Source organism: Dermacentor albipictus, chromosome 2, assembly GCF_038994185.2.
Source record: "Dermacentor albipictus isolate Rhodes 1998 colony chromosome 2, USDA_Dalb.pri_finalv2, whole genome shotgun sequence".
NCBI lineage: Eukaryota > Metazoa > Arthropoda > Arachnida > Ixodida > Ixodidae > Dermacentor > Dermacentor albipictus.
This window is the reverse complement of record NC_091822.1, coordinates 54,340,194-54,352,134: the sequence shown is the minus strand read 5'-3', so window position 1 is coordinate 54,352,134 and position 11,941 is coordinate 54,340,194. Positions and strand designations below refer to the sequence as shown.

At 47.1% G+C, this 11,941-nt stretch overlaps 1 long non-coding RNA gene across 1 annotated transcript; it reads left to right on the top strand.

The window, feature by feature from the left end:
• Positions 1–891: 891 nt before the first annotated feature.
• On the top strand, positions 892–5,661 carry LOC135901852 (uncharacterized). The gene is made up of 2 exons (XR_010564291.1): positions 892–1,141; positions 4,627–5,661. It is a non-coding gene; the product is annotated as an uncharacterized lncRNA (long non-coding RNA).
• The last annotated feature ends 6,280 nt before the right edge of the window (positions 5,662–11,941 follow it).

The window sequence follows — 11,941 nt, the reverse complement described above, 5'->3', positions numbered from 1 at the left end:
GACGCGTCTAAATGTATCGGAAGTTTCTAGAATGTTATCGATGCTTCTATCAGCTGTCTGTTGTCGCCGAACCTTGTGTAATCTGATTGCATGTATGCGCGACGTGAATGGCGTAGAACTTTGAGGACGGCATCCGAGCCCCAGCGATTACTCTGGACAGTTCGACGACTGATCTATAAAAGCCGACGCGCTTGACCAGCTTATCAGATTTTCGACGATCGCCGACTGTGTTCGCCGCTCTCGTTGTGCTTTAAGTGTAGCCTGTTTTGTGGGCACAGGTTCGCCCAATAAAACCTAGTTTTGTCTTTCACGGTATTGCTACTGTGTTCTTTAACGTCACTACCACGTGACAATATATCGGGCTTCTTGAAACAGAACATTGTTTGCCAAAATCCTAGCGAGTAGAGTGCTAGGCACATACACTGAGCTACACATCCTGAAAGCACACGGGTTTTATATTTTAGCGGCGTCTATTAATAGACGTGTTTGCCGGGGAACGGGGAAGTCCCCCCCCCCCCCCCACACACACACTAAAGAAATGTGTTCGTGTGTGTGTTGGGGGAAGGGGGAAGGTATGCCATTCCTTCCTTCCCGCACACTTTTTAAAGCGGGCACTATCATCTCCCGCACTGTTAAATAAAACAAAACAGCTGGGGCCCAGCAATGCATTTTAGAGCGCAGCTCTTATTAAGGGCCACGCCGGACTTATTAAGGGCACGCCGGACTTATTAAGTCCGGCGTAACGCGCACGCGGTGAAAAGTGCACAATCTAGTCTGACGTCACGGCGTTGCCGACGTGTCCTGCTGCATTTGGCGAGCTCAACGCTGCCAACGTGGAGATAGAGGATGTTTTATGTCACGTGGCTACTGCTAGACCAGAATGCACTGCGCGCTGTAGCGGTAGCGGCCAGAAGGCAAAATGGCGGTGTGCGGCGCTCGTGCAGAAAGCGCGGCCGTGTTTCATTTTCACATTCCGTGGATGACGACAGCGCAAGTAAGGATGCACTTATTAGGCGACTGCTCGAAGCAGTTCGCAACCATCCATGCGTACTTCATGCGAAACGCATGGACTGCCACGACACGGAGCGGAACAACGCATACGAAAGCAGCGCTATAGGAAAGCAGCGTGGTCTCGCCACAGGTAAGCTGCATTTCGTATTCATTTTTAGTTGCAATACAGAATCGCTGCAATGTGTGTAGTCCCATTTTGGTCTCCTTTTTTCTGCATTAGTTGATCAGTGCCTGAAACTATGAAAGAGGCTGGGAGACCGCTACAACGGAGATAGAAAATTTGTCGAACAGGTCAAGAGGAGCGGGCCCGGGTATGCAGTGACACGCCCGTGGGATTCCTCTCCACAATGGAGTTTGACCATGACTGCGGCCGTATAAGACCGGGATGATTTTAGTGAATACTTTGGGAGCACTTTAACCACATTTCTCGTTCGCTGCACGAATGCTGCTTAACATCATGAGTCCCTCACCGCTTTCGCAGCCCTATACAGTCGAACGTCAATGTAAGGAAGTTGTACTTGCAGCGATAAACTTCGTTAAATCACGTATTTAGTTAATTCATAATCATAATCTGTGTTACGTGAGGTAATCCTTGTGCGTTCAAGAACACGTTGGCAAAACTTTAGCCCATTTGAGCCAGCCTGTAATTTGTAACTGAATATGTTATATTCACTCGAACGGGGGGCGGGAGGGCATCACAGTCGAGCAACACTGGCACGTTCGTAGGCCGTGACGTCATAAGCTGCAAGCATGCATGCATGCATGCATGTCCGGCGAAGAATCCGCGTTTCAGCTGTGCGCGCATGCGGGCAAATTTCTTCGTTCAGCTCGCCATTGGAATTGTCCAACTTTCAGAAGCTGAAACAATGCCTCCGCGGCGCCTATGTAGCGCGGTGGGGTGCCAGAGCGTACTGAGCAGGGAGTGTTCCGCATCGTTCGTCCGGTTCCCCAAGGAGCCCATCAAGCGTAAGGCTTGGGAGACGAATTTGGGCAGGAGGGACTGGCGCTCATGGGACCGCTTTTGTTCGGTTCTCGGAACACTTCACGCAAGACAGCTGCTGCGACGATTTGCGCCTGCTCGCCGAGTTTGGGATACTCGTGAAAAAGCTGAGGCTGCGACCAGACGGGATGCCGACCGCGTTCGCGCACCGACCCATCCGGCAGGCAATGCACCGGCTAAACGTCAGCCTTGCTGTATTTTCTTACCGATGTCGGGTGCAATAAAGCAAGTTCGAGTAAAGGTTCATCCAAAAGCGTACATCGCGCAATATCCTTGTGCGGCGGACACATGTGCGCGGGCATTTGTTTACGTACGCCGCACGCAACTATAGAGGAAAAAAAAAAGAACTGATGGGAACTTGCGGCAGCGTCACAAAATCGTAGTTTTGTTGTGTATGAATCCGAGAAACATGCATGCATGGAATGCATACCAGAAAACAATCTACGCGCATAACAGATTGCGTTGTGTGAAGTAGCGCCAGTCACCCGTGAATGGTTGGCTAAGCAGCGCCGCTTGCATGAAATATGAGAAATAAAGCTACGGTACTCTATATATAGAGTGCGCAAAAGCATCAGCAGCATTTCGCGCAACATAGACGTCGCCATCTATGCTGAGCGTGTTTACTCCGCTCTCTGTGTTCATTGCCTCCCAGATATGCGCGCGAATCTAGGAGGCCATATTTTATCACTTAAGCTGGTGGTGATGGGCTCGAAGTCAAAATGCACAGCGCATACGACGTCCTCGTTGCTTCTGCTGCTCGAAGATTCGGCGCTTGCACCTTCACGCGAAGTTGGCGGTGAACGAAGACGTGGCACACAATGTCTGGAGGAACAAACGGCAGCTATGCTCCAACCTCACGTGGTGCGGTGGCTGATTTTGTAGCAGACAATGGCTCGGTTCCACGCAGCACATGACGTCACACATGGCGTGGCAACATGGCGGTCGGCGCTCAAGGGTGTGGCTTACAGGCTGCGAGTAATAGCTCATATTTTTTGGACAGAAATGTGCTTTTACTGCCCAGTTTTTTTATACGCGTATAGCCATGTAACAGACCCCCTACTACAATTTCTCGCGGAGAACCGCAAATTGTTGGGTGACTCATACCTCCTTTAGAAACAAGTTCACGAATTTCCCGTGCATTCGCGGTGGAAAGTAATTTGTTAGTAAGCGCTTATAAAGAAATTGCATAAATGTCGGGCCGTAATAGCACGGTTATGCGCGCCACGCATGCGGTGCAGATTGTGGCGGTCGCAGTGCATCGACCGGATTCACGGCGTACGAGACTTGCGTCTGTTGCGTTGCGCGATGCCGTCAATCGTCGACGCCATGGCTGAACGCGATTAGTTGCCGCAGCCGGCGCCCACAAATTAAAAACGAAAGTAACAATATACGGGTATTTCTCTTGAGGAAAAAAAGATATAAAGAAGAAAGAAAAGGAAAGTCACAGTTTCGCCAGAAAGGCGGAGCATTGATGACGATAGCAAAGAGGAAACTACACGAGGTAAGGTTCGTAATTTTATCGGTGTCACGCGCGCTCAGGCAAACATTAACAGATCTCACTCGATGACCACGAACTCGCAGTCACAACGCGAGCGAGCGCTTCGTACCGTGTCTCGGAAACTTGAGATTGTGCGACCGCCAGCGCTTGACGCGTGGGAATAAAATGCGTGCGAAGGCACCAATCATTTCGACTCCACCTTTGCACTTGCCGCGGAGAGTGTGTACGCGTCAGAGAAAGAGACGCCCGCATTCTTAAGAAAATACAGGCTTTTCAATGCAACTAAGATCGGGAAATGAGAATAGTTCGTTACCTCGCGAATTTTGTTACATCGAGGTTGGACTGTAACTATAAAGTGCAACATTTCCGGTGTGTATATTTTACAGAATTCAGTGGAAGGTTGTACTTATTCTTTTACTTACAAAAATTAGTTGTTTACTCGCTTTTATTCTTTACAATTGTGCGATATTTGGAATTATACGTGCATATCGTGAATATATCGTGCATATTATACCAAGGCACCCTTGACTTCGTCCGTCAATTTCCTTTACCACTTTATTTCTAGGGGGGGGGGGGGGGGGGTTCTGAGTGGGGCTGCTTTCTGATACAGAAAACACGGAACCCTATACATAATTCACATCTGCGGGTTCGGGGCCAGAGTTTTGAACAAGGTAGACGATTTGGTCGCCCACAATACACTGATGAAACGCCACGTATATCTCTTTACGTGTCTTACGGCATAATAGACGGCTGGGGGGATAATTAGTACTGAATTATGGTGTTCACTACACGGTTTATAACGCATTGTTTTTTTGCTTGCGCTACAACGCGTCAAATTCCGACGGCTGTTGATGAGCCGTTGCATTGTTATCCAGAAGCCGTGTGTCGCTGCAGTAAGCTGTAATTTTATTCTGTCAGAATAACGCCTTTATAATACTGAAATGGTGTTGATATGTGACTTTCACACATTTGGGTGTTTTCCGTGCTGCTTACGTGCCGACAACTTTGGTAATTCGCAATTGTCTGCTTTTGTGTATACGCACTTTGTTGGCGAGAGTGCTCACAGCTCTTTTCTGTTCCCGATTCGGGCTTTCTGGCCCGAATTTTCTTTATTTAGAACCGTGTCGAGCGTGCATGCTTCACAAGTGGCGACCATGCCAGGACAACACGGAGGAGGAGCTGTTGCGCAGAGTGTGCGACACTGACAGCGTGTCTCCGTTGCCGTGCGAGGACAGCTTCGACCAGGAAGAACAAGCAGGCCAAGCGGGGCAGTACTGCGTTGAGCAGGCTCCCCCCCCTACAGGTTGACGGACGCACTTCTGTTGCTAAGAAAAAAAAAACGCGAAACAATGATGATTTCGATTAGCAGCTTCTGAGCCACCTCAAGAAAGTAAAATGTCAGAAAATGAGGCATTTTACCTTTCTGTTGGTTTGACACTGGACAGGCTCGCCAGGCAAGTACCAGCTAAGTGCAAAGCACGGTTGATGGAGGTAATTGCCGAGTCTGATATATAAGCACTTGACAAAAATACGCAGCAGCTGCCTTCGTTTATCCCGTTCACTCCTGTCAGAAAAGATGACAGCAGTATGCTGTTGCTATTTTGTTATAGAATGAGTCTGCAGAAGCACTGTACCCAAATGGTGCCACTGTGCCAATGTTTTTATAAAGCAGCGCAAGAGGGCTGTTGTTTACCAAGGGCTTAGTTGCAGTTTGTACCGGAAATTCAGCAACTGCATTTTCATTTGCCTTGGCAATTCATTCCAACATCTCAATTTTTTAGAGTGGCATAATTGATCACTTTCACATTTTTTTATTAAGCAGGTCTTCATTTTTTTTATTAAGCAGGTCTCCCTAGTGCCTTCATTCCACTTATATATATATGTATGCGTTTTCTTTGAGGGCAGCCTGAATGAGATTGCATTTACTTTCTTGTCCTTTGAGACTTAGGTGAAACTGCGCTTGCAGTCTCTGTTCATGTACTGTGCATGTTGAGTTAAAGAGGGAGAGTTCCTTTGTAAACTCACATGTGCCAGTAGCCAAATATAATCCACATTGCTCTTACATTTTGGTTGCAACATTGTGTTGCATTTCAATGGAATACATTTGTCTGGCTTTGAAGTGTGATAGCCATGGTAGGCAGGTCATTTTATACATTTCGTTTGTAAATTTGTGTTCTGAATTAACGTGAGTGAGATTACACTACTTTTGTGTGCGCAGACAGCTTGTATATATTCTTATACGAATGGCTGCAGCATCATGTTGCATTTAAAAGAGTGTAATATGTGCCTTCAAGTGCCATATCTGTGATTGCAATTTTTTGTACATTTGTACTGATGTGTACCTGCTAGGGTAATTCACGTTATATTTGTACATTCGTATGTGCAGGCAGGTGTAGTTCCTTTTTTGTTTGCATTTGGCTGCAACCTCATGCTGTATTTGAGAGTGCCATGCAATGCATTTCTCATTGTGCCTTGAAGTGACAAAGATATTCTAGTAAGGTCTTTTTATACATTTCATTTACACATGCTTCGTACTGAACGCGATTCAGATTACTTTTACATATTCGTAAGCGCACTTGCATTTTTCTACGTGAGGCTGCATGCAGCCTCATGTTGCGTTTTAAAGAGTGCAGTAGGTAAATTGATCTTTGTGTCTTGAAGTGACAAAGTTATTCTAGTCATGGTTTTAGTAGATGTTATTTTTACATGTTTTCTACAGAACGAACATGATAGATACTATTTTTACCTAGTTTGCTTTTATTTTTTTTATATAAGGGTGCAGTTTCACGCTGTATTTGAGAGATCGCAATATGCTTAGAATGACAGGGAGCCGAGTTGTTGCTACGCGGTTTTTGAGTCCGTAAGGAGGACCACATTCTGTTGAGTCAATCTCTTTAGTTTGTGCAAAGCAGCAGCTATTGCCACGCCTTCCACGACAGTTGGAGAAGCTACCGTTCACCAAGTTCCCGCGCAAATCACTAGCCCTGTTGAAAGAACTTGGAAACAAAGGCTTCACAGTAAAGTTTCAATGGATTCCCTCCCACATTAGCATTGCTGGCAGCGAAAAAGCTGATGCTGTTGCGTACGCGGCGCTCCATCGTCCTCCCAAAGTCGAGGACGCAAAGAGTAATCAAGTTAGAAATCCGACATTCTAAATCACTTTGGGTCGCTTTGGGTTCCACCGCATATGCTATGCGTAACCAAGAGATTTCGTAGAGAGGAAGACTCGCTTCTATATCGAATAAGGACGGGACTTGCTAGTACACCAGCATGGTTACTTAAGGCGGGGCGCATCAATTCTCCGAACTGTACGACATGCGACGAGACAGGAGACATTGAGCACTTTCTGTGTTCGTGCCCGAAATTTCAAAATGAAAGGGGCGCCCTCCTGGAAAATTTGCAACAAACTGACCTTCCGCATACGTGCCTGCAATGCCATTTGTTCCCCGAAGGACCAATTATAACCCGCAAAGAAACTTCACGCCTCCTTATCGCATTGTTATGAGAGACTGGTCTGATGGACATGTGGTGAAACACCACAGATAAGAGACGCTCGGGCGGAGCAATTGCCGGCCTTGATCGCCAGGCTAAACCCGTCTGTTGCTACACCTCACCACCACCAACACCACCACAGAAAGTTGAGCTAGTTGGCTCAACTTTCTGTGGTGGGCTACGTGATACACCGAGTATGACCATTCGTTCTGAGGCCTATTCAGTGCCGGAAAAGTCACAAGATAGGAGACGTGAGCGCTGTTTGTAGAAGAAAAGCCACCTGCTCGCGTTGCGGCGGAGAGCATGGTACCACCGACTGTGAGGCGTCCTCATTTAAATGTCCCAACTGTGCTGGCTCTCACGAAGCGACTTCGAAGGAATGCGCGAAGATGAAACAAGAGGTTCTTATTCTTATAAAAATGGCAAGAGACCAATCTTCACGTAAAGAGGCTACTCAATCTGTTCGCCAAAGTGACCAACGCTCGCGACAGAAGCATCACAAAACCATTTCAGGAGAGCTACCTAGCGTGGCACAGGTACCACGACCACCTCTGCCTGTGCGTGCATCGAGGACGGTAACGGCATCTACTGGCAATTCAAGGTAGACGAGAGCACGCGGCAAACATTTACCTTCACCGGCAGATACAGACACGGAATGGCCTTTGCTGCCCTCTAGGCCCACGGCCATGCCAGCGGGCCCTAGTGGTCCTCTGCGCCATGAAGCCAAGATTTATAGGGCCAATGAAACCGGTGACCCTACGGGCAAGCAAGGAGATAAACACAGTGGGAAGGAGAGTGTACAAAAAATGCTGAAGCATTTGGTAGAGTCAAAGCGCGTGATTCTCGATGGTCTTGAGAATCCGGTCGCTAAAAGCGCCCTACAAGTGCTCGCCGTGCCGGAGCCGCTTATCGCAGCTTTAAAGCTTTTGTTTGGCGCTTGTGCTGTTCACGCAGGGGAGGCCCACACACCAGCTTCGTCCTAGCGCCTTTATTTTTAAGTTCACTTCAATTGGTGACCACAGATTTGGTACGAAACCTGATAGTAGCTTCATGGACGACATTTGTGAATGTTTATGATCAGTGTGTTGAACTTGCTTTCACCTTTGCGCATCCCTCTTGCTATGTCATCATCATCCCTCATCACACCTTTATTTCCCCGTGCCCCCTCACCCTGTGCAGAGTAGCAGGCTAGAGCGCCTTAGCTCAGGCCAACCTCTCTGCCATCTTTCAGTTAAATTATCTCTCTCTCTCTCTGTGAGCTAGTTAGCAGAGATTCATTGTAAGAAAAGGTAAGGCGCGCAGACACGGACATAAGAGAAGATGAAATGATAGAACAAAAGCCGTACATGTCTTTTCACGGCGTTTGACTTGTGGTTATATCTCGTGTCTGCGTCTGCTCGCCTAACCTTTTTCTTCAATGAGGGCAGTATTTGCTCTTTCGGTCTTGGAGTGAGGAGGCTATCCTTGTCAGGTTATTTTGTTCACTCGTGCTAAACGTGTCCTGCAGCATCAGCCAAATTTAGGTTACGTTTGCGTTCGCAGTTTCTATTTTATTAACCATTGCTTTATGAATGTCAACCTGCTTGAAAACTAGCTACTAGTATTGCGCTAGGGCTACATGTGACAACTAAACCTTGTCTTCTGCTGTGCACGCCATCAGTCTTTCATTCCACTGTTGTAACATTTAAAAATCAATAAACTTGATGCTTACAGATTTCAAAAATTATTTACTGTGAAAACACTTTATGCATTTCAGCAAGTAAGCCAAGCAGCTGGCGTTACGCAGGAATGCAGAGTTACATTGTACATATCTTTACACTGCAGCGGTGTGCACTAAAACCGAGAAACGCAAGATCAGCCACTAGTGATTATAGTGTTTTAGCAGTGCTAAAAGAGAAAAAGTGAAAATGACTGAAGCACACAGTACAGATAGAAATTAACACTGTGACATACTAATGTTGTAACTGCTGACAGCCCAGTGCGAGATTTATACCAAAAAGGGCAAAAAAATGAGTACAGGTGCAGAAATAAATTTCATGAAAATAATTAAAATTCGCGAGACGCACTTATTATGTAAGAGAGCCGTACAAGATCTTGAAATTTCACGGGGTTACTCAGCTTCGCCTAATTACCTTAACCTGCCACGGCACAGAGCCAGCTGCAGACAAGAAGTAATTGGAAAATTTCTTCTCTGAGGGCCATGACTGCAGGAGCAGGTCGATTACTGCTAGACATTGTAATTGCTCCAACCGGTGTGATCACATGCATCCAATGCCCATCCTGTATTTCCCCGCCACACAGCGTCACCATAGCGCCCAATCGACCATTAAGAAGTTGTGCAGGCACACTTGCTGCCATGTCAGTGAGCAGCTCAGGCTGTGCCGTGACAGTGCCTAGAAAAACCTGCCACCGCGAAACGAGAATTCCAAACGCGTTCACCACGCATCTTATAGCCCTTGATAGACGATAATTAAATATTGTTTTCCTGTCGTCCAACTGCCTTCCTGTGTACGGACGCATTAAATATGTGCGCAAAGGAAAGGCTGCGCAGTAAAGAAAGCGCCATATGAAATCGATAAGGTGGAAGCTTGGGCGAGTTGGTGGTTCAATATCGACATGTGTGCACAGTACAAAAGACGAGGACTGAAGGACGAGGTCCTGTTGTGTTCTTCCGGTGCACACATGTCGACATCTGAAAAGGTTCCTTGGGCCCCGACCTCGACAAGAGAAAACCGGTATCGGCATCAGCCACGACAAGCGGAACGATAGAGTAGCAACCTTTATAATTATAATAATCTAACCCGCTCTTATCAGTGCACTCAATTGCAAAATGCGTGCCGTCTGTGCTTCTGACTACATTTAGAAAATTCCAATCTGAGCGATATTCTTGGCGAATTTTATCCCAAATCAGCAGCTGCTGGGGGCTTGAGGACGAGTAGCGATGGGCAGCCTCAAATTGCCGGGAGCGTTCGCTTTAAAATACCAGCAGCCGTTGTTGCGTGCACACAGTAACACATTGAGATGTCTTGCATTGAGGCACCTTTTGCTAGAAACCAAGAAAATTACCAACTGTAAAATAAGCTCGCATGATACGTAATGCAAAATTTATCGATTGTTAACTTTCACAATACCAACTTCAATGCACTGGCATTAAAATTTATAAAAGTGCAATAAAAGGGAACCGTGCGCAGTAAAAAAAAATGACAGATTGGAATAACCATGCTCATGGGGCGTCAGAACAATGCAGTCACCTCAACGTCAGTGCCAGCCTTTGGACAGGGCGTATCGGACTACTGTGGTTATGTGCATGCAGTATTCTGTCGTACGAGAGGCCCAACAGGAGATCGAACTTCGCCTTGGTCATTCTGCGAAAACAAGTGTGTTCTGTGTGAGATGATATTTGATAACATTTATCGTCCTCAATCTTATACTGCAGGATATAAAGGTAGCGGTAGTGGAGGGCTCCAGATTTATTTCAACCACCTGCAATACAACGCAAACACATGGGTGTTTTTTCCATTTCGCCTCCACCAAAATGGGGCCACCATGACTGGGAGCAGAACGCAATTGAGCCATCTGCAAACCTGCTGACATGACTTTTTTATCATTTCCCTTAGTTTAATAATAGCACTTTTCAACATAAACGCAGGTGACGAAGAAAGGTCCATTGCGAATAATGCAGAGTCAGGTGCAAAAGGAGCAGCATTATCCCTTACCTGAAATGCTTAAAGTGGTATTCAGGTTCCGCTTGGTGCAGCTCCTGTACTAGGTAGCGGTAGTCATCGAGTGGAGGCCGCTTGTGGAATAGCTCTCGTATGTACCGTGGGCCAAGAATGTTTGCGGACCATGGAATCTCAGAAAACGCTGAATTTCTGAGTAGCTTGTATCATTGGTTAGTAAAACTGTTTATCAGAATAGTGTTCGCGTATAGTAGTAGAGGCTGGAAATGCGAATACCAAGCTGCGCTGAGAGGCTGCAGATATGTTAAGTAATTTCGCGGATCACATGGTCCGTGCACTTATATGGTCGACAGTACATGGTGCGCCTCCGTTTTTGACGTAGCCGATGCACTGGCAATACGAGTCCAATCTACTGGCTGTCAGGACGAGTCTACACCATGCCTCAAAAACTTTTTTTTAGACGAACAGTCACCGCACGGAGCGACAAAAGGCGTGCGGACGGGATCGTTTAGGGATTTTTGAGAAGGTGCGGTGGTGGCTCCGAGCGACGCCGTGGCGTGTTCGTTCTCGGCGTGATCGTTCTCTGGCCAGCGCGGACCGCGCATATTTCAACGTTGCTTATGTGATTGTGCTTGCGTTGCTTGTGTGTTGGTTGTACGTCCTGTGTTACTTGGCGGAAAGCCGTGAGTAGTGGTGGTGCGGCAGTGCGGCTTTAGTCTCGGTGAGCTCTGGCAGTACAGAATCTGCGTTGTGTGACCCGTACTTCCTTGAGAAATCGGCGGTAGTGACAATTGAAATGTCGAAGTGGCGTCGCCGTGTCCTACTTTGCTTAACGGACATCAAGGGATGTGCTGCTCGCTACAAGTCATGTAAATGCGACTGCGCCGACCGCCCACTGTTCAGCGCTGAAGGCGTGTTTGGTGTGCTGTGCTTGAAACGAGTGGTGCAGCGGGGTGGTGGAGGAGCAGAGTGGCTGAGGGGCTCCATTTGTTCACAGATATGTGCTCTCGTTTTGGTCTCATTATAGCGGCTGTCGCGGGATTGCGGTGTGCTCCTTGCCTAGCATGAAGTTGACGATGCTAAGACACAGCCCGTTCATGTTTTTCCGTGCTATATGTCATTTGCGTGACGACTGAGTTGAAAACGAGGCATATGTCTGTGTTGTTTGCGTTTGTGTGTTGTAAATTACTTTCTGTTGTGGAAGTTCTGACATTCTTATTACGCAAGGAGTACGAACGTAAACATATTTCTGTGTGTCTG